The 27,345-nt window shown below is 35.5% G+C and overlaps 1 protein-coding gene across 5 annotated transcripts in view; it reads left to right on the top strand.

Moving 5' to 3' along the window:
* LOC125853694 (RGS1-HXK1-interacting protein 1) overlaps positions 1–27,345 on the top strand; it is a 1,101,770-nt gene that overhangs the window by 734,948 nt on the left and 339,477 nt on the right. The window contains exon 9 of one of the 5 annotated variants that reach the window (XM_049533426.1): positions 5,434–5,443. The exons of 3 other annotated variants lie outside the window; for them this stretch is intronic. The gene's annotated coding sequence lies outside the window, so the exon portion shown is untranslated. Of the gene's footprint in view, positions 1–5,125; positions 5,136–5,433; positions 5,444–27,345 lie in introns of those variants that run through there. One more of the 5 variants, XM_049533425.1, reaches the window with a different exon arrangement.

Consider the following 27,345-nt stretch of genomic DNA (forward strand, 5'->3'; position numbering starts at 1 on the left):
TTTTGCTTTGGTTAAATTCACACATGCTCAACTCATCATTGGTAGGCCCATTAACCTGTTACAATTGGGACGAAGGTGTTATGGGCTTGGACCTCTCCTTTCGTTTATAATTAGTTATACCCTTTTGAGACATAGTACCTATGGGAGACTAGTTATTACTAAAAACATGCAAAAATAAAGCAAGATTATTGGAAATAAAACTGTGAAACCAACAAGAATTTTTTAAAAAGGAATTCAAAGAATGCACTATTTTGGCCCTACGATTGGGCTTCTACGAACAGTAGGTCCTAATCGTAGGAAAGGAAATCAAATTTTATTTTTTGAAGTTTGAATGACGCTCACCAATACGGTGCATCAATGTTTCTATTGATTGTAAGCCAAACATTCGTTACTAACTTAGGCTACTGTTTTATGCAATCACATTGATGTGACTGACCTACCAGCCGTAGAAAGTTCTACGATCCATAGATGAAAGTCATCAACTTCAAATACTAGTAGTTCATGCCAAAACTTATATGTATTGACACAAATTCACTATATCTTCCCAAACTATCCTAGATCATGCATTTCAACATATTATTTTTCATGTCATTCGGTCATCCTTATGGTTTGCGAAGGCAATTTGAATCAAGTTAATCAATTTAGCACCCTAATTACACCCTAAGTTAATAACACAATTTCGAGTGAATTATTCAAATAAGACTATGATACATATGCAAAAAATTGACAACACTCACAATAATGTCATCACAATGATTATTTTTAAACAATCAAGCAAATCACTAACACGCATCATAACACCCTAGGTCAAGTGTCACCTTAAAATCTCAACCACATTCATAATTGAATCAATTCGAGGGTCGAATATCATACCTTGAAAAGTGATTTGAAGTTGTGTGAGTGCATTTTCAACATAGACACTTAGTCTTTGAAGCCCACACTTAATATTTAACTGACCAGTGAATTTCCTTGAATATGGTGAATTAAAATTTGAGAAAATGTAAGAAAGACAGAAGGAAAAAAGAAGGAAAAGGGAAGAAAGGTTTAAATGGTGAGAAGTTGAATTTGAGGGATTGGAAGTTATGGTAGAATGGTAGGAGAAAGAAAAGGTTATGGCAGTTGAAGATATTGGGAAAGATGGGATGAGAAAGAAAAGGTTGTGACGGTTGAAGATGATGGGAAAAGTTGGATGAATTTGAAAGTGAGGGGTTTTAATTGTGTAACACCTCAGAAATTTGTAGGTTGAACTAGAGCCTAAAACGTGAGGGTTTACGTAAAGGGTTAAGGGCAAGGGCCAAGGGTTTTGTGTGAAGTCCATGGCTAGGGGGCCAAGGATGCCTAGTACTCACCTAGCCACTTCCTACCATAACCACATGGTGCCACCCGTGGTTGGTGAGGCAGTGTGCCCCGAAAGTGCACAAGCAAAGCTCCCCTTCACAGGCAACACGGCTCGTTCTCATGACCATGGACCGTGGGAAGTCTCGTGGGATTGCCTTAGCCTCATGGGAGGCATGACAAGTTGGAAGAGCTACTGGTCAAGGGATCACAGGCACCACCACGGGTCGTGGTGCCCTTGACGGATTTTGAAGGGGCTCGTGAAGGCCCCTAAGACTTCTGGAGGCCAAGACCCCAAGCCTTAGCCACTGACCAAGGACCACGGGAAAGACCACGACTCGTGGTCTTGACCATGGCTTGTGATGTCCTCTCGTGATGCCTTCGAGTGGGCTGCCTAAGTAGGGTCATTTTTGTAAATTCTTTTTTAATAAGTTATTTTATGGGGTCAATTTTAATTGTTTTATTTCACATATATAAATGATTTTAAGTCATTAAACACCTCATTTACTTCATTGTTCCCAAAAAACCCAAATCAAACCAAAAGAGTTCATCTTCTCCAAAATTTCTCTCTCTAGAAATTACCAAAGAAGAAGAAGAAAAATAAGAAGAATTGGGGGCTAGGGCTTGAAGAACCAAGGTCTTTCTTCTCAAACTTAGGGGAAAACTCCATTAAGGTATGGTAGCTTTTGATTAGTTTCCGCCCATAGAGTCCCTTCAAAAGTAGATTTCAATGCTTTCAAGTTTCTTAAAAACATAGGGTTTCACTATAAGTCATGGGTTCTTTTCTAAAACGTTTTCACAGGTTGATTTATGATGGATTATTATTAAATTAATGTTTAATTATTGATTTATGATTAAATACCCCAAGAACCCATGAATTTCCTAAAGTACTAAATTGTTACTTCATGAAGTGTGTTGATTCATTATGGAAGCATGTGAATATATTATATCTCTATTGATTGAGTTTATTGAATTTTGTTATTACTCATGACTAAATTGTATTAGTTCTAGGTGTGTTGGTGAATTATTACTCATGACCTTGAAAGGAAAAGTATGGAGAATTTTGTATAATCATGATGCTACGTATATGCTTTGTGATTTCAATGAAAGTAATGTGATCATATCTACAATGCAATTGTGTTATTATTGAAAGGTTATTCTCAATTATAAACTTATGAATGATGATGATATATGTGAAAGGTTCTTCAATGTAATGTTGCTTCTTGAATTGGTAGTCTTAGGGCATCCTCTTCTTGTCTAACTATTGTATCTTGACTTAATGAACATTGAATCAGTATTCTAGGCTTTGACTTGAATTCTAGGCCTTTCATCAATGATTAATGAATTATTCTAGGCTTTGTCTTGAATTCGTATACCTAATGTTGGTAGCCCTTGCATGATGAGTCTATGAGCTACTCTAATGATGTGTCTTGGATCGGTAGGGTAATGACACCCTTTCATGCCTGATGATAATGACCCTTGGATCGGTAAGTTTATGGAACCCTTACATAAATGACTATGAAAATGATGAACCTTGAATCGGTAGGCTTGTGGCACCCATTCATGAGGATTTAATGAGATCTCCTAATAATGTACCTTGAATCCTTAGGCTTATAGCACCCTTTCATGTGTGAATCAATGTACCTTGGGTCGGTAGGCCAATGGCACCCTCTCATGTGTAATAATGTAAATATGAATGAACTACTCCATGGAAATGTGTAACACCAAGTTGGTATCGTAATATGGAAGCTCTCCCCATGTTTATTAGCTAGTGGATCCACCTAAGTTAAAATGTTACCGGTCCTACCTTAGGCAAGTAGACCAACCCTTTACGGTGTGGGATAGACACCGAATTCCATGTTAAGCTCACACGGTCTATGTCGGTTAATGCTTATTCCCATTATGAGAGATATGTGCTATGGTCCCTCATGAGGTTCTATAAAGTGTGTGGTAGTATGGGATGGCATTCATGCATTGCACGAGTAGGCTTTGAGAGGGCTACGATGTGATTCTCCAACGTCTTAATCTCTAATGAAATGAATGTACTCTTAATGGAGCTAATGGGAATGTTGACTTCAAGTCTTATTGTAATGATGAATGCTTAACTTGGAAATGTTATTATGAGTGACTTTCTTTTTCATGACTTATTGAATATAAATGTTCCTTGTCTATGATGGCCTCAAAGGGGTACTTAGTGTGGGTGGTATAATGGGACGACATTCATACTTTGCACAAGTATAACTAAGGGTTGCCTAAGATGATGGTTCTAATATGTTGAATGATATGCCTGTTGAATATGTTTGTATCTTATACCTCTTATACTAAAGTTCATGATGTTTCTCAAAATTAGCATAAAGCATGGGTTTCAACCAAAATGTTATTTTAAAGCATGATTTTTGCATGGTCATCATACTTGGTACATTTTTGTGTGATACCCCATATTTTTTTCCATTTTTACTACAAAGTGTAGGTTTCGGATCTTAAGTTGATTTCTAAGGTTCAGGGCTTTGATAGACTATTCTCCAAGGCTGGTTGGTGAGTCCTCAAGATTCGAGGACATATGAATGTCTTTAGTAGTTTCCTTTATGTCATTTTACATTTCGTACTATGTTAAAGGACTGTGACCCTATTTTTTTTCTAAAGATGTATTAGATGGCCATGTGATACAAAAGTTAGACTTCCTGTTGTTCTAAATAAAGTTTTTGATTGTATGGATTAATAGTTTAAATTCCGTACCATTTTTCTTATGTCTTATGTTATGAACGCTATGAGTCTTGTATGAGGCTTTTCGGAGTCTTGTATGCCATGTCAAGTCCAGGGTGTAGGCTTGGGTCGTGGAAAACATGGTATGAGAGCACATGTTGGGATGGTCTTTAGGATTGATGTCTTACAAGCCACCTCTAGAAGAGTCCTGTTCATACACTACTAGAATTTTGTTTTTTTCCAAATGCAAAATTGGTTGGAATGTAGTCGGAAATTGGAGTTTTCCAATGACTTTTCGACTACTTTTGCATAGTCGGCAAATAAAGCGTCGGAAGATACTTGCTGACTACAACAGTCGGTATTTTTTGACTCCCGTAGTCGCAACATATTAAATAAAACCTGACCATAAAGTACCTTAACTGCCGACCACTGTAGTCGGAACACTACTAAAATAATACTTTATTAACTTAAATACTTCCGACTACTGTAGTCGGAAACTTGTTAAATAATAATTTATTAATCTAATAATGCCGATTACCGTTGTCGTAATAGTTACATAACTAAACAATTAATTATATATATTCCGATCACTGTGGTCAGCATCTATTAGTAATTCAATTACTTTTCCGACTACAATAGTCGGTATAAATATTAATATATTAACTATTATGTGATCTTCCGACTACTCGAGTCAGAATTTTTAGTTTTTTTTAAAAAAATCTATATCCTTAATACATAAAATTGTTGTTTATTTTGGTACAACATCTGCTAATTTATACTACCATCCATACATAATAATTCAACATAAAAATAAAACCAAACATCAAATACATTCCTAACCATTAGTTCCACTTCATTCACAATGGAGTCTCAAAGTTCAAGAATCATCAAAATTAAGTCTAATTAGTATTCAGTTGATATTCAAAACAAAAGGAAATAGTTAAAAACAAGTCTAAATCTCATAGAAACTGTCTAAACAATTGGAACATAATCTACTCTTCATTAGAATCAGTCTCTTCTTCGCTATCATCATATTCAGCCATATGTTTCTCCATGAACTTTTGCACTTTAGCATAGTTAGCTTCAGATGATTTAAGTCATTCTATCAGCTTTGAAATCTCTCTACGCATTGCTTCCATTTCTTCTAAAGTATCAGAAGAAGAAGCACCAGACAATAATGGTGATGGATGAGATGAGAAAGGTTGTGCTCCAAGACCGTAAACTCTACCTTTGTTCACACCTCCTGCCACANAAACAAGCCTAAATCTCATAGAAACTGTCTAAACAATTGGAACATAATCTACTCTTCATCAGAGTCAGTCTCTTCTTCGCTATCATCAGATTCAACCATATGTTTCTCCATGAACTTTTGCACTTTAGCATAGTTAGCTTCAGATGATTTAAGTCATTCTGTCAGCTTTGAAATCTCTCTACGCATTGCTTCCATTTCTTCCAAAGTATCAGAAGAAGAAGCACCAGACAATAATGGTGATGCATGAGATGAGGAAGGTTGTCCTCCAAGACCGTAAACTCTACCTTTCTTCACACCTCCTGCCACATTTGTCCACATTGAAGTAATATTATTAGATGTTAGTTGGGTTGTGGAACGAGCCTCAGAAGTAGGTTTTGTTTGACGCCATCCATCCAAGCCTCTTTGAAATCCAACCTGAAATAAATGTTAAATAACCAATAACTTCATTTCTTTAAGATATAATGCATAGTTAAGTAAGACAAGAAGACAATTACAAATGAGTAAAAGAATAAAGAAATCCATGTTTCCTTCCAATGAAGAAAAATATACAATCAACTTCGAAGTTGAGGTGTCTCTCCTCCGTAAACTAGAGGAAATGGTTTTCAAGCAGGTAGATCTGAACAAAGATATCTTGAGGAAGAATAAGTATGATTTGGAGCAGTCAGTTGATGAACTATGTGGTGTTGCTGAGTGGGAACCTATCCTTGAAGAGCTGATGGAGATGGTAAGTTAATTCAGACGTCAAAGATAATTTCCCTCCTATTTCTTGTGCAAGAAATAACTACCCTAGTCAACTATATTCAATTTTGTGAATGCTTGGTTTTTGTGACAAGGAAATGAACAGGAGGCTGCTTAAGAAGAACAACAGAAACATCAAGCGTATTGTCATGGATCTTATTGTTGGAGAGCAGTAGGAGATATATATACTTATCCTATCGTGTGATGGATAGTTTGGTATGAATAAATGGTAGGATGTTATTGTGTCTACTATGTTTTGGCTAATGTTCATCGATTATGATTCGATAAACTCCTTTAAGTTATGTCATTACTTGAACTAGCTATATAATATAATACTATGGTAGTAGTCGTATCTGGAAACATGTGGTATGTAGTATTTAATGAATATGAATGTTTTTCTTCCTAATAGCCACCAAGAGAATGTTACCTTCATGTTAAAAAGAGCTAGGCATATATCCAACACTATGTATTCGTATTGCGTGGTCTTTGCTACTTCTGCCCTAGTCCCTTGCCTACAGGGCATTCTCAAATCAAGGTAGAAAGAAAGAAATTAATCACACAACTCTTCTACTATCTTAAAATAATTATACCACACATGCTTGAAATAAAAGAGACTAATTTTATCTTTGTTTGAAAAGATGGGCAACATTAGGGTGAGAGTTTACTGAGTTAATATCTCCCCTGAACACTCTACTAAGGAATTCTACCATAGAAAATTAGTCAATTTTCATTTGTACTTCAAAAGTCATTCAACTATAAATGTTTGACTCACGAAACATGTTCATCCCAAATAATATGTATTGTGGTCATATCTTACATCCATCAAATACTGCACAATCTATAGATGTAGAAGGAATAAGTTTTCCCTCATATCTACATTGTTCTCTATTCTATTCACTACACTTGTCCAATTTGATTGACCTTGATCTCTCTTATCTCTATGTCTAGTTGAGTCAAGAAGGATTCACAGTGCTCTTTCAAAACATAACTAAATTATACATACTTTTTCTTTTTAAAGTAAACATCTTATCCAACATACAATGAATGTATCATTGTCTTTTTATTTGAGATATTTTGATCTTGTAGAAACTAACTTGCAAGGAGACTTGCCAAAAGCATTTTCCTCCTACCCAAATTGAAAACTCTCAAACTGTCAAGGGAAAGTTTCATAAAATCACGCCAACTCCAAAACACTGAAAGGAAGGAGAGAAGGTAAGCAAAATTGAGGAAAGACAGACAAGTTAGGACCAGCATAGAGAATCTATCTGCTTTCTCCCCTGTTCATACTAAAATTCATTCAAAGTAATGCATTATAAACAAGATGTACTTTCTTTCACTCATGTCAAAACAAAAGCAACCAAATGGACACCACCCAACAATAGTACATGACAGAGATGTACTTCTTTCACAGATGTAGTATATTCAAGAAAGATCATACATAACAAGAATTTACTCCATAACATGATCCTATGAGATGTACACTTTGATTATTCAAAGTCATTTCCTCCCCACCACTCCAATCTTTCTTGAATCTCACTGAGAAACTTGCTTAGTTTCCTATGCTCAAAATATAATAATCACTAAAACTAAAAACCACAAAAAGAACTCATTTCCTCCCCTATCCCATGGAATGTACAGAATACTTGCACTCAACCAATGGCTGATCCATATAATTTAGCCAGTAACAAACCTCAACCAAGCAAAAAATTCTTGTGGAAGGAAGCTATCGAAAAGTTAAGATTATCGCCATTGTTCCAATATTGTCATAAAGATCTAAGATTCTAAGCTTATGTTAAATGAAATGATATTGAAGTATTGTGACTTACAAATGTATCCTCAGCACATGGCTCTACCTATTCGCCCCTTGTACAATCCTTATTTCTTTTCTTATGAGTCTCCTCAAACACTCAACATTAAACACCTCTTCACCTTTTAACTTTGTCTGCAATAAAAGGTATATGAAGTTCAATCGCATTTTTTTAGAAGTAAGGAAATTCAATTTTAAAATTTGCCATTTTTTGTTTGTGGCCTGCGAAACTCATGGAACCTCCGGTGTGTAAAGAGCCATCTTTTATGGAGGCCCGCGCTGCCTTTCCTCGCTCACACTTCTTCTTAAATTCAGGAGTGTTCCATTTCTCCAAAGATTTAATCCATATGTCTTCTCGTAGCCAACCAGGCTTCTTATTACTTTTTCGAGCTTCAAACAACATTTTAGTAACTCGAATACGAGCATTCCTCTCAAAAATAGAATTTATTTTGTTCTCATAACATGGCTGCCATNGATTGCTTTCCTCCAATACTTGGTATGTCCTCATGGATTCGAGGATAAGACTTTTATGTCCTTTTGTTCATGTAATAGACTTAATAGACTTCTTTTGATTGTAAAGGGCCGTGTCCCTACTTATGTTTTGTGATTGTGTCTAGGATGGCCATGTGAGACTTAGACTTCCGCTGTGTGTTTTTAAAGTTGTTTTAATGAAGTTCAATTGTGTGGATGTAAATAAGTTTTTTTTTTTATTCCGCACTATTTTCATTATTGAATGCAATGAATGACTATGTGGCTCGTATAAGGCCCCTTCGGGGTCGAATACGCCATGTTACGACTAGGGGGTACTCTCGGATCGTGACATCGCCATTGTTCCAATATTGTCATAAAGATCTAAGATTCTAAGCTTACGTTAAATGAAATTATATTGAAGTGTTGTGACTTACAAATGTATCCTCAGCACATGGCTCTACCTATTCGCCCCTTGTACCATCCTTATTTCTTTTCTTATGAGTCTCCTCAAACAACTCAACATTAAACACCTCTTCACCTTTTAACTTTGTCTGCAAAAAAAGGTATATGAAGTTCAATCGCATTTTTTTAGAAGTAAGGAAATTCAATTTAAAAATTTACCATTTTTCGTTTGTGGCCTGTGAAACTCATGGAACCTCCGGTGTGTAAAGAGCCACCTTTTACGGAGGCCCGAGCTGCCTTTCCTTGCTCACACTTCTTCTTAAATTCAGGAGTGTTCCATTTCTCCAAAGATTTAACCCATATGTCTTCTCATAGCCAACCAGGCTTCTTATTACTTTTTCGAGCTTCAAACAACATTTTAGTAACTCGAATACGAGCATTCCTCTCAAAAATAGAATTTATTTTGTTCTCATAACATGGCTGCCATACACACTTCATCGGCATATTAAAAATACCATTACATTAAAAATTCAATATTTGATAACTGATATAAGAAAAAATTGATTTGTACCTTAAATTGATTCCATATTTTCTCCCTGATATTGTACATAAATTCTTTCCATCTACCCCAAGAATCATCGAAGAATGGTGTAATAGATTCTGCAACCATATGCGAGCCAAGATATGATGGCACAAACCTGCATTATACTTCATTCATGTAAGAAGTAAATTCACCAAATTAAAAATAACAAAAATATAACTTACCCATCCTCATCAGGGGTGATAATCAACCTATGAAAAGCATCATATTCTCTAATTTCTCTAGCATTTTTAGTCTTTGAATAGGCAGGTGCAGTAATACTACTAATCATATATGGTGATTCTGGTATAGGGACTCCAATATTTGACCTCGACATGCTATGTGTCGATGATGCTGGAGATACAACTTGAGTTGATGATTGAAGCAGAGAAGAGGAGCTACCATTTTGACTTATATGAGTGGCTTGTATTCTTTCCATGAGAAGCTGTAGAGTTATTTTGGATAGTCCAGCATAGTGGTATACTAGAAAAATAAGGTGGTAATGAAGTGGACAGGGGAGGAAATCCAGGGGATAATGAAGTCGACAGAGAACACTTAGTTGGTGGCAGTCAAGTCTGTTGAGTAGGAGCGACAAATGGCAGTGAAGCTGGTTGAGGAGGAAAGGTGGTGGGGAATGAAGCTAGTTGAGAATCATGTTGTTTTATCTTATTTGTATGCTTCGACGCTTTCCAGATGTCTTCTTCATCCCCTAAAAAGATACTCAATACATGCACAAGGATAACTTATAAGATAAATATGCACAATGATACATTATAAATAGTTATATCTGTATGTTGTCCTAATGTACAGGGCCTATTAAGAATATTAAAAATGAACTGAGTAATCAGATTTCCTGCAAAGTAGTTGTTGGAAGATTATTGAAACACCAACTTGCTTAGTTTAGTAGTACTATCAGCTATTTGTTTAGTCTAGTACATATAGTTATTTTAGTGTCTAAGGCAACCAGGCAACTACAATGTTCTGCAACATTTTTCCCTGACTTTTGTGTTTCAGAATCTATACAATGGGATGGTGAAGGATGTTGATAAAAAAGAAGACTTATATTAAGATAAAGACTAGCTGGGAAACACATGATTAGCAAGCTCAATGATCCTACTAATCATGCATTTTTTGTGATTAGGTATGTTACTTTGAGCGGAGGTGTTTTTCCCTTTAGGCATTATAGGAAGGTCCTCTGTTACACTACAACTCACATATGAAGAAGAAAATGTGTCAGCTCAGACAACAGATTCACATATGAAGAAGGAAATGTGTCAAACCTCTAATATCATCGAATTCAAAGAAACAACCTACAGTCTCAAGAAGCCTTGCATCCACAAGAGTTGAGTTAATTGGACTAATCACAGATTTAGATGATCAATTACAACTTGTATATCATGAGAGGACTAGAAATATTGATATAGACTGTCACTTTGTCAAGGAAAATATTCATTCCAAATAGTGATAAACCAGTAGATGCATTCACCAAGAGCCTAAGTAAAGTGCAGCATGAGTATCTTACATCCATACTTGGTGTTCTAAACATATTTATATCACCAAGCTTAAGGGGGAGTTAGTCACCGTACAATAAGTTAAATTAGTTACCATGCAGTTAATTAAATTAGTGACTATGTAGTTATTTAAGTTAGTTATTGTAATGAATTAGTTAGCTGGGATATGGAAGTGTAGTTGATCAAAACTCTCAATTTGGGGCAAAACTGGTTCAAAAATATATGGCCCCAAAGCTGAACTAGATTACCTGGACAATGAACTTAGGTTCAGCTTGTTGTGTCAAGTAAGTTACTTGTTATACTGTTGTCTTGATTTTTATGTGGCATTTTACTTGTCTTTAATCGTTTTTTTAACCTTGTTTTCTTTGTCACTCTCAGGCAGCCCTAGAGGCACCTAGAATTTTGAATTTGAACAATAGAAACTACTCATAAGAAATCACCATATGCTAGAATAATTTACAACTTACAACCAATAAAATCAACAATAAACTACCTATAATAAATCATGATAAAATAGAAGCACTTTCAATATAGGAATACTCAATCAGAAAAAATTAAAATCCCTTTGTTATAAAATACAATATTACTCAAACAGAAACTTATCTTAGACAATCTAGACTATGAGATAATGAATTTTCGGTAGCCCATATTAAGCTCAAGTCAAACATTATCAAATCCGACATATTTCAACATACCAACTATACTCAAGAGAAAAACATTGGATAAGCTAATGATCTAAATTTGTCAACACAACGATCCAAACAAGTCAATCTTCTTCATTTGATTCATAATCACTATCAAATTCTTCCTCATCACTTATTTCATTTTCTTCAAGGAATTCCTCATCACTTGTTTCATATTCATCAGTTTGGGATTCCTCCTCGTTAGCTCTGGATGTTCCTTCCCGATAGTTATTTGGATTTGATTGAAGGATAATAGCATCAAATTCTTGATAGATGCCTTCACTATGCTGCAATTCACCTGATTATTGATTATCCACCATTGCTTCAACACTTGAAATATAATTTTGATATGCTACATTCAATGCATCGTCAAACTCCACTCTCCCCACGGGCTTTGTTTTTATAACTACATGCCACGAAGATTTATTCTTGCACAAAGGATAAGGAATGTAATACACTTGTTTCACATTCTGTGCAATGATAAATGGATCATAGAAACGATACTGCCTCGTGTGATTAATTTCAACTATTTGGTATTGAGGATGCACCTTTGTACCACTAGAATTAGGATCATACCACTTGCACCGAAAGATTACTATCTTTTTCTTTGGCCAACCAACAAGATACTCGAGTTCTATAATATATTGAAGCACACCAGAATAATCAATATCCCCCTCACCTTTCACCCACACCCCACAATTATTGGTTTTCTTGCCTTTGGACCATTCTTCTGTATGAAATTTGTATCCATTGATGAAGTACTTAGACATTATTCTAACTCTATGACCAGGTCACCAAGAAATATCACGGAAAAATTGGATATTCACGACATCCACGACAGTGACTGGATTATGAACCTATATTGAATTAAAGAAAATTTAGAATTCTAAAAATACATATAATTGATGGGCAAATGCTTAATAGTATTAGGTATCACTTACATATTCTCTAAACCACTTTTAAAACCTAGGATAAACATCATCACTCCCATATGTACCAACAAATTAACTGTCCAACAAAATAACAACTTAATTAGTTAAAGGGATGATGAATCTTGTTTAGAAGTAGGTAATATATAGATACATATATATATATGTACCTATGAAAATGTTAGACCTCAGGACAATTCAGTAATACATGTGTTGTAGCTGACTTTAGCTCCATCTCAGTTAACTTTCACTTTCGAGCATGTTTTGGACCTCCTTTTCGTGGATGATTAAATATGGAAAAGGGTGGTGCCAAAGGATCAATAATTCCACCATCATCATGTCGATTGGGTCTATTTCTCGAACACGACACATAATTTTCAAAATAATATGAATCAAAATTAGAAATTTCTCTTGCCAGATATGCTTCACGCATCGCTCCCTCTATTCTCCATCTATTTTTTATGGTCCTTTTACTTTTGCCGATATTCCTGTAAACTATGACCTTTAGATGATTTTTAAAAAAATTCAAAAACAAAAGGAAAATAATTAAAAGTACTCACCTCTCAAATGGATACATCCATCTACCTTGAACTGGACCTCCAAGTCGTGCCTCTTGCACAAGATGAATTGGGAGATGTTCCATTACATTGAAAAAACTAGGAGGAAATATTTTTGCCAATTTGTTTAAAGCTAGGCAAATGTTACTCTCCATGTAATTTAGGTTCTCCACCCTCAATGTGCTAGAACACAGCTCTTTGACAAAAAAGGCATATTTCTGTGATGGGGTTCCATATTCTATCATGCAAGGACTTGAATGCAATAGGCATCAAAGATTCCATGAAAACGTGACAATCATGGATTTTCATAGACATCAACTTTCCTTCTTTCATATCGACACATCTAGATAAGTTTGAAGCATATCCATCAGGCATCTTTAAATTTTTTACCCAATCACAAATCTCTCTCTTCTCATTCAAAGTGAATGTGTAACTAGCCTTGGGCTTCTTAATCTTGTTGTTAAGGTATGTCAAGTACAACTCACTTTGCCTGCAATATTCTTTTAAGTCCTTCCTAGCCTTCAAATTATCTTTTGTCTTGTTATTGATATCCATCACAATATTAAATATGTTGTCAAAAAAGTTTTTTCAAGATGCATGGCATCCAAATTATGGCAAGAAGGTTATGCTTCCAATAAGGTAACTCCCAAAATATGCTTTGTTTTGTCCAATTATGTGTAACACAATAACCAGGTATCTTATATGGTGGAGAATCTGTTACCTTAGGTATATCCCTAACCCTACGCCACATTTCTTCAGACGATAAAGTTGTAGGTGGCTCTTCAAAATCAATTTGGTTCTTCATAAATGCACTAGTATTACTCCTAAATTCATGAACCATTGGCAAGAATCAATGGTGACAATCGAACCATGAGTTCCTACCTCCATGTTTTGATGTGAATGCTTTTGTGTCTTCCATGCAACATGGGCAAGTTAACTTACCAGCACTTGACCACCGAGACAACATTCACTATGTAGGAAAATCATTTATAATCCACATCAATGCAGCACGCAATATGAAGTTTTGTTTATGGAATACATTATATGTTTCAAAACCTTGATTCCACAACAATTTTAATCATCGATCAAAGGCTGCAAGTATATGTCAATCAATTTTTTTGGATTGTTTGGACCTGGAACAATGCAAGTTAGGAACAAATATGGACTTGTCATACATAACTCGGGGGGGGGGGGGAGATTATATGGCATAACAACTACTGGCCAACATGAATATTGTGTTGTAGAGACAATGAATGGAATGAATCCATCAGAACATAATCCTAACCTAATGGTTCTAGGTTCACTAGCAAATTCAGGAAAAACTCTATCAAAATGTTTCCATGCTTCTCCATCTGATGGATGACATAGAACACCAAGTGTCCTTTTATGTTCATAATGTCATCTCATATGAGGTGCAGAGCTCATTGATGCATAAACATCTTTAACCTACGTATAAGGGGTAAGTAAAGCATTGCCTTCACTGGAACCTTCTTCTTTTTGACATTTGTGGCTTCCTTATAACGAGCTTGATTACAAAATTTGCAATTCTCTAAAGATGCATCATTTTTATAAAATAACATGCAACCTTTTTCACAACTGTCAATCCTTTTTGATGAAAGTCGTAACTTAGAAACCATCTTCTTTGTCATGTAGAAATCTTTAGGTAAGTCAATTTTATTCAGATTAAGTTCATTCATGAGCCCAATGATAGAATCCATCCTTGCTTGAGAAATTGAATAATTCGACTTTATACTTAGCAATCTGACAACAACAAACAACTTAGAATCCATTGAACCTTTACATAATGGTCGATTAGCTTTAGTTAATTGTTCATAGAAGCGTTTGGCCTCATTATTTGGTTCGGATTGAGCCCCTGGGAACATCCCAAAAGCATCCCTCAACATTTCATTGAATCGAGAACTTTCAACATTATTATTATCTACAGGATTATCCACACCATTAAACGCATTCTGAAAATCAACATTAGCTACAGTGGCGTCATTCTCTCCATGAATTGTCCAGACATAATAATTATCCATAAATCCCTTCTTCAGAATATGAAATTCAACTATATCTGGTTTTAATAACTTGATACACTAGCATTTGGCACAAGGACACCTAATTGTGCTTTCTATAAAAAAATCATTTCTAGTTGTCGCCTTTGCAATAAATTCTTTAACCCCATTAATAAATTCCACCCTCAATCCCGCACGATTAGGATGAGTTCTATCATACATCCATTTATGATGTGCGAATTCCATTGACACGAATACAAAATGTTCGGAATTTAACTAAACAAACTAGCAACAATTCGATCAAGAACACTTCTGTAAATGAAATAATATAAATGGAGAATTTTCAGCTATATAATATAAAAAAATTGTTCATATTTGACATAAACTTGTTTAAGAAAGTAAGAGAACACCACATATTATAGCACTTTTCAACATATAACCTAGATAGCTAAGTACAGAGAGGCACCTAGATGACAAAATATAGACTATCGATAAGCATAATCAGTACTTCATAAATGAAAAATAGAAAATCTTAAAGTTTGAACTAACCGGTTGTGAAAAGAGAGATATAATCGAGAGTATAGAGGAGACGCCTGCAGAGTGGTCGAGAAAATTAAATAGCAATCCGATTCTGTAGAGAAAATTAAGAATATATTAACTCAAATTTGTTGATTGAAGAAAAATTAAATAGGAGAAAAAGGAAATGGAACTTGCTAAAGTTCAATCTAGTTTTTTATTCGTTTGATTGGGCAAGGCTTGATTTAGCAATTTACGGTACATTCAACATCTATCCCATTACAAACTAAGGCATGTAATCAAATAACAAATAAAGATTCAGTTNTTTTAAGAGTTGAAGATGAAGACTTGGTGAGTCCTCATAGATTCGAGGGCAATAACCAACATGTTCTTTTCATTTCTCTCTAGTATTTGCTTAGGTTTTGAGTGGGCTTAGTCCCAATGTTATATTCAAGTATTAGATGGTTTTGAGACATATTGTATAAAGTCTAGAAAGTCTTCCGCTTGCTATTTATTGAAAGTATCTTCGTGTGTGAAGAAAGTTTTTAATTCCTTATAGTTTTGGTGTCTATGCGATGAATGAATGCTAAGAGGCTTGTATTAGACCTCTTCGAGGTCGAGTACGCCGGTTACGACTAGGGGGTGCTCCCGGGTTGTGACAAAAACGTAATCATAACGCATACCCAGAATAGTAATAGAATAAAAAGCACATTCCTAAAAATGCATGGTTCATCTCACATTGAAATTGGAAAAAAGTACTCATTGTAACAATTTCCTTCATTACGATAAACATTGTTTTTGATATCCTAAATATTATTTTCAAGAACAAAATAAAAAACAAATCATAACAAAACTACAACTTATGACATATGTGTAGTATATTTTTTCCCTTTTAAAAGAACTTCAAGCAAACTATCTGAATGGGTCGAAGCAAAAAATTTACCAAGTTTTTAACAAGACGTTCAACAAGACCTTGCATATGCTCGATTACTTTAGAGAACAGATAAAATATCACAGGCTTCACAACAAATTTACTGGTTAAGTATACCTTTAGGATCTTCTTTTACTTTAATGAAGATCATTTTCTTGCTATCACAAGAAATAGTATTATTAGATAACCTCTTACTGTTTGTTTTGTAGTGTTGTGAGAGGTCAAAGCCAATTGATTTGTAGTGTAGACTACCACATTCTGAACATTTTGCAACTGGACTTTCTACTCTAAGATGAGAAAAAAGGAAAATCAAACATGCTTTGAACTTGAAAACTTAAACCAAAGTAACTCTCTAATATTGGCTATTGTATGCTTATACATGATGTTGAATCTACAGCCTATGTAATATACAGGGGAACTAATAAATATATCTGAGATCAAGGATATAGACCCTAGTAAAAGAAACATCATACTTTCTTCTTCAACTATTTTCACGCAAAGAGTAATAACAACAAAGAGAAATAATAACAACCGCAAGAAAATGCCTAATTGAGGAAAACATTCATATGTTGCAACTAATAAATGTATTTTTGAAACAATTTTCAATTCAAACAACCCTTGGAAGGTTCCTCGAGCAAAATCACATACTAAAGAGTAGGAGACTTTACAGTACCTCAACCAAATTGAAACCCTAAAGAGGAAAAGACTTTACAGTACCTCAACCAAATTGAGTCCCTAAAAAGGAGAAGAGTTTACCGTACCTCTTTCAAACGATTCTTGAAACAATTTGCTTTTAGATTCTGGAAAAAAGCTTATCCTCGTGAAAAACTCGTTGTTGAGATGCGGTAGTTTATTGAAAAAGTTGCAGTAGCTCTAATCCTTTTAGATTTTAGAGATGCGGTAGTTTATTTGTGAAATAATGGGTCAAGAATACTATTACTATTACTTTAGACTAATTTTCTCTTTTCTAATTAATGGGGTCAGAATTTACTAATTAAAAAAATATTTACAAAGTAAAATTTTGATGCCTAGGATTGAACTAGGGACCTTCGCTATTAGTTTACTGTAATAAAAAAACTAAATTAATTTTAGTTAAAAAATATTGTAAAATTGCTAACTACAGTAGTCGCTAATTAAAATTATTTTTTAGTTATTTTAATAAGTTGCTGACTACTGTAATCGGAACACTACTCTATTATTTTGTTGACTTTATTTAAAAAACTTACGACTTTAGTAGTCGAAATCATTGTCGGTAAAATTTAAAAACAATTAAAATAAATTAAAATAAATATAAATTTTAATGTACCGATTACAGTAGTCGAAAAATTATCCAGATTTCCGATTACAGATTTGTAGTTGGGAGTTGTAGTCAGTAAATAGCTTATTGCTAGTAGTGATAATGTGAAGCGCACCACATTTATGAATGAGAGGATATATGATATTAGGAAAATACACTTCTTTCATTACTCTAAGTCGTGCCATAGAGTTTAACTCTATAAGATCTCTCTCCTATTCCTTATCTGACGGTCTTGAAGATGCGTCTACTCAAAGGGCTAATGCTACAAGGATCAAGGGAGAAAAGGTTAGTAGTGATGCAAATTGTGGCTATGTGACTAGATAAGGCTTGATATGATAGATTTAGATTAAATCATCTGGTATAGAGGGGTTTCTTTATGGTTATGTGTGTTGTTGATAGAAAGTCATGATGAGTTTTGAGGTATGTTAAATGATTTGAGAAATAGGTGTTTTAGAAATGCCTAGATGTGTTGAGAGAGTAGACTCCTCTAAGAAGGGTAGAAGTGTAATTCACCTTGGTTTAGAATCATCTTGTGTGATGGGTGTGAAGTCTTAGTGATGACTTTCTCCGACCTTAGAATTGGAATAAGTGATGCTTAAAAGAGTTTGTATAGCCTTGCTCCCAAGGGGGAGATAATGTGCTTAGATATCAAGGTCGTTGAGTATCCTTTATGTCCATGAGTTAGGTTTGCTTGAAATTTTTACCTTAAGAGGTGTAGACCCAATTTGGAAGACTCATATGAGACCTTGAGCAATGTTGGTAAGGTTGTTTGTGAGCAAGAGTTTCTTAATGAAAACCTCCCTAGTTTAGAAGTACCGGTTGGGATCTTAGACCGGCAAGTTAAGAAATAGAAGAGTAAGGAAGTTGTTTCCATGGAAATGTTGAGGAGGGTCTTTTAAGGGTTAGTAGTAGAGGATGCTACTTGAGAGGACAAAGGAGCCCTTGCGGATGAAGGCACGTGTATGTTGATAGTTTCTTAAAGTTGTGAATGTTTTATTAAGGTCCATATGTTATTTTCATGTTAGCCTAAGTATTGGTTTTCTCCCAAGGGGGATATGGTATGTTCAAAAGTAAGGTTGTTGAGAGTTCTGATATCCTTATCACTTTCTTCTATTCTTATTCAAGCTTGAGACCAAGAGTCCCTTATAACTTGTTTCATGTTTTGGAGGCATGTGTGATTTATGTGTTTCCATGTTCTCCTTACTTTATGCATGTTCTTGATGAATTCATGTTTAATAGGAAAATAAGTTATAATGATTTTTATTCCTCATGTAGATGTTCACCTAGTATGAGTTGTCTATATGCTTCATGAGATGACTTGTTGAACATGCTTAAATGTGCTTTAGAAAATAATTGCATAATTGGCTTAATGATGTTATGATGAGCATGATTTGAGTTAAGAGAAGGAAATTCCTCCAATAAAATGAGAAACGTTGATGTTTTCATGCATAATGGGGTTTGTAGATGTAGTTCCTACTTACTTGTATTGCACTGACTTTATTGATATGGAATTGATGTTTCCTCCTATGATTTGTGCAATATATTGATGTGTCATGCATGATGGGTCACTAGTCTTGGGTCTTTAATTCCGTAAGGCGTTTAAATGTGTCATTGGAGGATGAATGTTCCCAATGGGGATATAATGTAACACCTCAGATATTAGTAAGTTGAACTAGAGCCTAAAACGTGAGGGTTAACGCCATGGTTAAAGGGCAAGGGCCAAGGGATTTTTGTGAAGCCCATGGCTAGGGGGCCAAGGCTACCAAATACTCACCTAGCCACTGCCTACCATGACTACGAGGGTCTTCAGGACCCATGGTGGCCACCACGAGCCATGTTGCCACCCGTGGTTGGTGAGGCAGTGTGCCCCAAAAGTGCCCAAGTCAAGGCTCCCCTTCACGAGCCACTTCACGACTCGTGGTCATGACCACGGCCCGTGGGAATGCTCGTGGGGTCTCCTTTGCCTTATGGGAGGCATGAAAAGTTGGAGGAGCTACTGGTCAAGGAACCAGGGGCACCACCACGGGCCATGGTGACCTTGACGGATCGTGAAGGGGCTCATGAAGACCCCTTAGGCTTGTGGAGGCCAAGACCTCAAGCCTTAGCCACTACCCAAGGACCACGACTCATGAGGTCCTCTCGTCGTGCCTGGTAGTGGGCTGCCTAAGTAGGGTCATTTTTGTAAATTCCTTTTTAATTAGTTATTTTATAGGGTCGATTTTAATTGTTTTATTTCACATATATAAATGATTTTAAGTCATTAAACACCCCATTTACTTCATTGTTCCCAAAAATCCCAAATCAAACCAAAAGAGTTCATATACTCCAAAATTTCTCTCTCTAGAAGTTACCAAAGAAGAAGAAGTGGGGGCTAGGGCTTGAAGAACCAAAGTCTTTCTTCTTAAATTTAGGGGAAAACTCCATTAAGGTATGGTGGCTTTTGATCTATGGGTAGCTTTCACTTATTGAGTCCCTTCAAAAGTTGATTTCAAAGCTTTCAAGTTTCTCAAAAACCTAGGGTTTCACTCTAAGTCATGGGTTCTTTTCTAAAACGTTTTCAAAGGTTAATTTATGATGGATTATGATTGAATTTATGTTTAATTGTTGATTTATGATGAAATTCCCCCAAGAACCCATGAATTTCCTAAAGTACTAAATTGTGACTTCATGAAGTAGGTTGATTGATTATGGAAGCATGTGAATAGATTATGTCTGTATTGATTGAGTTTATAGAATTATGTCATTATTCATGCCTAAATTGTAATAATTCTAGGTGTGTTGGTGAATTATTACTCATGGCCTTGAATGGCAAATTATGGTGAATGTTGTATAATCATGATGCTATGTATATGCTTTGTCATTTCAATGAAAGTAATATGATCATGTCTATAATGCAATTGTGTTATTATTGAAAGGACATTCTCAATTATACACTTATGAATGATTATGATATATGTGAAAGGTTCTTCAATGTAATGTAGCATCTTGAATTGGTAGGCTTAGGGCATCATCTTCTTGTTTAACTAATGTATCTTGACTCAATGAACATTGAATCGGTAGACCTAATGGTGGTATCCCTTTCATTAATGATTAATAAAGTATTTTAGGCTTTTGTCTTGAATAAGTAGACCTAATGTTGGTAACCCTTGCAAGATCAATCTATGGACTATTCTAATGATGTGTCTTGGATCGATTGGCTAATGCAACCCTTCCATGCATGATAATAATGAACCTTGGATCGGTAATATTATGGCACCCTTTCATAATAGACTATGACAATGATGAACCTGGAATCGATAGTCATATGGCCTTTCACGAGGATTCAATGAGGTATCCTAATAATGTACCTTGAATCGGTAGGCTTATGGTACCCTTTCATTTGTGAATCAATGTACCTTGGGTCGGTAGGCCAATGGTACACTCTCATTTGTAATAATGTAATTGTGAATGAACTACTCTATGGGAATGTAAGCTTAGCACCGACTGGATATGGTAAGATGGAAGCTCTCCTCATGTTTAGGCCGGGTTTCAATGAACATCTTTCTTATCCCATAACTATGTGCCTACATAGCTTATTATCTAGTGGATACACCTAAGCTAAAATGGTATCGATCCTACCTTAGGGAAGTAGACCAACCCTTTACGGTGTGGGATAGACACAGGATTCCATGTTAAGCTCACATGGTCTATGTCGGTTAATGCTTATTCCCATCACGTGAGATACGTGCTATGGTCCCTCAAGAGGTTCTATGATGTGTGAGTGGTAGTATGGGATGCCGTTCATGCATTGCACGAGTAGGATTTCAGAGGGCTATGGTGTGATTATCCAATGTCTTAATGTCTAATGAAATGAATGTGCTCTTATTGAAGCTAATGAGAATGTTGGCTTAAAGACTTATTGTAATGATGAATGCTTAACTTGGCAATGTTATTATGAGTTACTTTCCTTGTCATGACTTATTGCATATGAATGTTCCTTGTCTATGGTGGCCTCAAAGAGTTACTTAGTGTGCGTGGTATTATGGGATGCCATTCATACACTGCACAAGTATAACTTAGGGTTGCCTAAGATGATGGTTCTAATATGTTGAATGATATGCCTGTTGAATATGTTTGTATCTTATGCCTCTTATACTAAAGTTCATGATGTTTCTCAAAATTGACATAAAGCATGGTTTTCAACAAAAATGTCCTTTTAAAGCATGATTTTTGCATGGTCATCATACTTAGTATATTTTTATGTGCTAACCCATATCTCTTCTATTTTTACTACCAAGTATAGGTTCCGGATCTTAAGATCATTTCTAAGGTTCAATGCTTGGATACACTATTCTCCAAGGCTCGTTGGTGAGTCCTCAAGATTCGAGGACATATGAGAGTCCTTAGCAGTTTCCTTTATGTCATTTTACGTTTCGGACTATGTTANTATTATGAGTTACTTTCCTTGTCATGACTTATTGAATATGAATGTTCCTTGTCTATGGTGGCCTCAAAGAGTTACTTAGTGTGGGTGGTATTATGGGATGCCATTCATACACTGCACAAGTATAACTTAGGGTTGCCTAAGATGATGGTTCTAATATGTTGAATGATATGCATGTTGAATATGTTTGTATCGTATGCCTCTTATACTTTAGTTCATGATGTTTCGCAAAATTGGCATAAAGCATGGTTTTCAACAAAAATGTCCTTTATGTCATTTTACGTTTCGGACTATGTTAAATCGTTATGACCCTATTTTTTATTCTAAAGATGTATTAGATGGCTACGCGAGATAAAAGTTAGACTTCCATTGTTTTAAATAAAGTTTTCGATTGTATGGATTAAAAGTTTAAATTCCGTTCCATTTTTCTTATGTCTTATGTTATGAATGCTATGAGGCTTTTCGGAGTCTTGTATGCCGTGTCACGTCCGGAGTGTAGGGTCGGGTCGGGAATATTTGAAAAAGGGGTCACGGCTCGAGTCCTTTAATTTAAACTAAAAGGTTTCGACGAAAGCCCATCTACGAACCATAGAAATTCTTACAACCCATAGACAACCTTCGTCATTCTATTCAACGCTTAGGTTAATTGAAGAAACATACATGGGTTCTACGAGTGCAAACTATGGACCATCAAGTTTTATACGGTTTGTACTATACACCCGTAGACTTAAAGTTGCAGCTTCATTTGGACATTAGTTCTATGTTTGCCATCTACAGTTCGTTGTAAGACCCTTCGCACCTAAAGGTTTTCCATATTTTTTCTTTCTTTCCTTCAGATGTAGCAAATATTAGGAATTTCTCTTACATTTTCTGGACATTTTTTGAACACAGATCCTAACTTAACCTATTCTAGCCAAAAATAAAAATCAAAACATAGGAAATTCGTTAAACTAGGTATATAAAATCTTGGGTTGCCTCCCAAGCATCACTTGACTTAACATTGTGGCCCAACATAGACCCCTTGAATACTAATACTTATCAAGATCCCATTCTTCGATCACATCTTTGACCTCCTCTGGTTGTACCAATTAGATTTTATCCTCTGGCCATTTTCCTTGAATCTTGTTCCTTCCTAATTCTTAAGTTCAACCACTCCGTGTGAAAACACTTGTACATCTCTAAATGATCCGGTCCACTTTGATTTGAGATTGACAGGAAATAAGCGCAACCTATAATTGAATAGAAGGACCAAATCACCAGGAGCAAATTCATGCTTTTCGATCTTTTTATCATGGTACTTATTCATCTTTTCTTTATAGAAGGTTGAACTTTCATATGCTTTTATGAGAAACCCATCAAGCTAATTTAGCTCATTCAACCTCTTATGTGATGCAAAATTCTAATTTATATTCAACTTCTTGAGTGCCCAGATCACCTTATGCTCTAGCTCTACAGTCAAGAGATATGACTTCCCAAACACAAGTTTGTAGGGAGACATACCTATAGGAGTCATGAATGCATTACAATAGGCCCACAAAAAATCATCTAGGTTTCTCGACCAATCAGTTTTGTTCACATTCATAGTATTTTCAAGGATTTGCTTAATCTCACTATTTGACACTTCAACTTGACCACTAGACTGCGGATGATAAGGAGTTGCTATGATGTGTCCAACAGTATACTTCTGAAGTAACTCCTTGAACAACTTATTACAAAAGTGAGAACCTCAATCGCTCATAATCGCCCTAGGTTTACTAAATTTGAAGAAGCTATTCTTTTTAAAAAATGCATTGAGACTCTTTCTTTCATTGTTTAAAAGTACGACAGCTTCCACCCATTTAGATATACAGTCAACCGCTAGAAGTATGTACTTCATCCCATTCGAACTCACAAATGGACCCATAAAATCATGGCCCTAAACATTGAACAATTCAATTACTAAGAAGTAAGTGGGAGTTCTTGCCTCCTTGAACTACCTCTCTCTATGACAACAAACACAAGACTTGGTGAAATCATTAGCATCTTGGTGAATAGTAGGCCAATAATACCTGCACTGCAAGTTCTTATGAGCAGTCTCGATACCACTATGATGGCAACCAATAGAAGACGAATGGCAAGCTTCCAATATACTCATTATCTCTACCTGAGAAACACAGTGACGAATAATCCCATTACCACACACACGAAACAAATAAGGCTCTTCCTAGAAAAACTTTTTCACATCATACATGAATTTCCTTCTTTGGTTGAATGACATATCCGAAGGCACTACATCACTCACCAAATAATTAGTGAAGCCTGCGAAACAAGGGATAAATTCAAAAGAAGCATCCAAAACATGTTCGTTATGAAACGTATCATCAATTTCAACTCCTTCAACTAACTTCAAAATTCTCTCTTTCTCTTATTTGGACAAGTTATCAACTTCTTGACTTTCTATACATTTTCTATTTTTACCTCGAAATCAAGTTCTTGCAACAATAACACCCATCAAATCAGTCTTGGTTTTGCATCCTTCTTTTGCATAAGAAACCTCAACCCTGAATGATATGTTTGCACAATGACTTTGGTGCCAAGCAAATATGATCTAAACTTTTCGAACGCGAAGACTACAACAAGAAATTCTTGTTCACTCACAATAGAGTTATTTTGAGAAACATTCTGAGCTTTGCTCGAATAATATATGGGATGAAAAATCTTCTCTCACCCTTTCCCTAGTACTACGCCAAGTTCCACCTCACTCAAATCACACATAATTTCAAACGGTTTTCCCCAATCCTATGAAATATTGATTGGTGGAGAAATCAACTTATCTTTCAACCCTTCAAATTCTTTTAGACAAGAATCATCAAACTCAAATTTCATTTCCTTTTTAAGAAACTTGCACAATATGTGTGCTATTTTTGAGAAATCTTTGACGAATCTCTATTAAAAGAAGCATGTCCTAGAAAACTACTAACACCCTTCATGGAGATAGGTAGTGGTAATTTTTCAATCTATTAGACCTTTTCTCTATCATTCTTCACAGCATTTCAGAACATCACCAAAATGTGCCAAGAAATCATCAATTGTGTCAACAACCATAGAAAAATTATCCATAAATACCTCGATCGTATCTTCCACCGTATAAGAAAATATAGACTTCATGCAACGTTGAAAAGTCACACGTACATTACACAACCCGAATGGCATCCTCTTGAAACCAAACGTCCTATAAGGAAAAGTGAAAGTAGTCTTCTCTTGATCTTCCGGTGCTATAGAGATATGATGATCCTCTTCCCCTTTCTGAATTAACATGTCCCATCAATCCCTTGAAGATTCTATCCATCTATGTAGCCGAAATACCCATTTAGAAAATTGTACCAACCCTTTCCCGCAAGATGATCTAATATTTGGTCCATGAATGGCATTGGGAAGTGATCTTTCTCTGTCCATGCATTCAACTTGTAGTAATCCATGCTGACCCTCCAACCTGTAATAGGCCTCATCAATACAAGTTCATTCTTTGCATTAGGAACCATAGTGATTCCTCCCTTTTTCGGCAAGCATTAAACCGGACACACTCAATTAGTGTCAACGATCGGATAAACTAATCCAGTATCTAACCACTTGATAATGTCTTTTTTCACAACTTCTTGCCTTGGTGGATTCAATCTTTTCTGGTGCTCAATACGTTGTTTACTATTCAACATGATTTGGATCTTGTGAGAAATATATCTCATGGAATACCAATAATGTCAGAAATTATCCATCCAATCGCCCTCTTTAGATGGTTCAACACTGATATTAAAGCTTCTAGTTACCCGTCATTTAAATCAGTAGCAATAATGACTGGCAAGGTACTTTTTTTGCCCAATAACACATACCACAAATGAGAAGGGAGAGCCTTTAGTTCCAACTTTTGAGGCTCATCAATGGATGGTTTCACGGGTGGAGTTTCATGATTTCTCATATCTAAATCAAGCTTCTTTGGAGAACAACGAGTATAATCTTCAAGTGTACCAACTAAATCATTATACTCTTTGATCCTACACATAAATATATGTTGATTTAATAATGTTTGTCCACATATGGCTAGCATTTCGAGAATAATCTTTAAGGTATTTGTTAAGTTTTGTAAATTGCAATGAATACGCATTAAGACGTGTGATTAGGTTATGCAGGAGTTTTCAACATTAAATGGAGCTTAGGGAGCTAGAGCAAAGAAGAGAAGCATGGTAGCAACTCTGAGGAGAACTCGTCGGATGAAATGAACTAGAAAATTGGCCTAGCACAAATGGCGTAGGGCGCCAGGCCCTAAAATTTAGATGGTAAGCCTGGGTGCACTACTGGCGTGGGGGACTAAGAATCAAATTCCTCAGCATCAATGTTGGCGTGCCACCCCATGCCTTTTACCCACGTTCCCGGCAAAGTTTAGTTGATTTAGGATTTCTAATTGGGTAAGAAATAAAAATGTACTTCCTAAACTCTATAAATAAGGCCCTTATGACTATTTTGTGAAGGTTCGACTTATTTTTTGATTGGAAGAGTAGGGATAAACACTTTTCCTTAGATATCAATTTTCAACTCTTTATTTAATTTTGAATTGCATGAAAACAATTGTTTTTAAGTTTATGAATATTATGAGTGGCTAAACACCTTTATTTTAGGTTGTAGCTATGAGTAATTGTTGAACATAGATTATTTATTACTTCATGTTAGTCATCGTTAAAATTACTTTTGTATTCTTGTTGGAATATTTCATCATTTGCTACCAAAGAAATAAACATATTGTCTATCCTTGAACTAGGGAGATGAAGAGGTAGATAGAACGGAGAATACAAAGGGCTCCATCTCTTTTGCATATCAATTGTTCAGATTCGTGTTTAGGATTGACACCCATATGAACACCGAGCTTGGTTACGAAATAGGATAAAATATAAATGCTTACAATTGACTCTGTCTATCCCAGCGCAACTATATAGTTAGACAGTCAACTGAGTAGGTAATTATGGTCAGGAGATCATGATCTTAAAATCAACCTTGTAAATCAGTAATTTGATAACCTTAGTTAATTCAATACATGAGATGTGATACATGAAACCCTATGCATGCTGAAGTCTTCGAATCTGCCCTTAATTTTTCAAATTCATGAAATCAAAGTCGTCATTTTTAAATACTTTAAATAATTTAGCTGTTCACATTAGTAGTAAACA

The sequence above is a fragment of the Solanum stenotomum genome, chromosome 1 (genome assembly GCF_019186545.1).
Source record: "Solanum stenotomum isolate F172 chromosome 1, ASM1918654v1, whole genome shotgun sequence".
Classification (NCBI taxonomy): domain Eukaryota; kingdom Viridiplantae; phylum Streptophyta; class Magnoliopsida; order Solanales; family Solanaceae; genus Solanum; species Solanum stenotomum.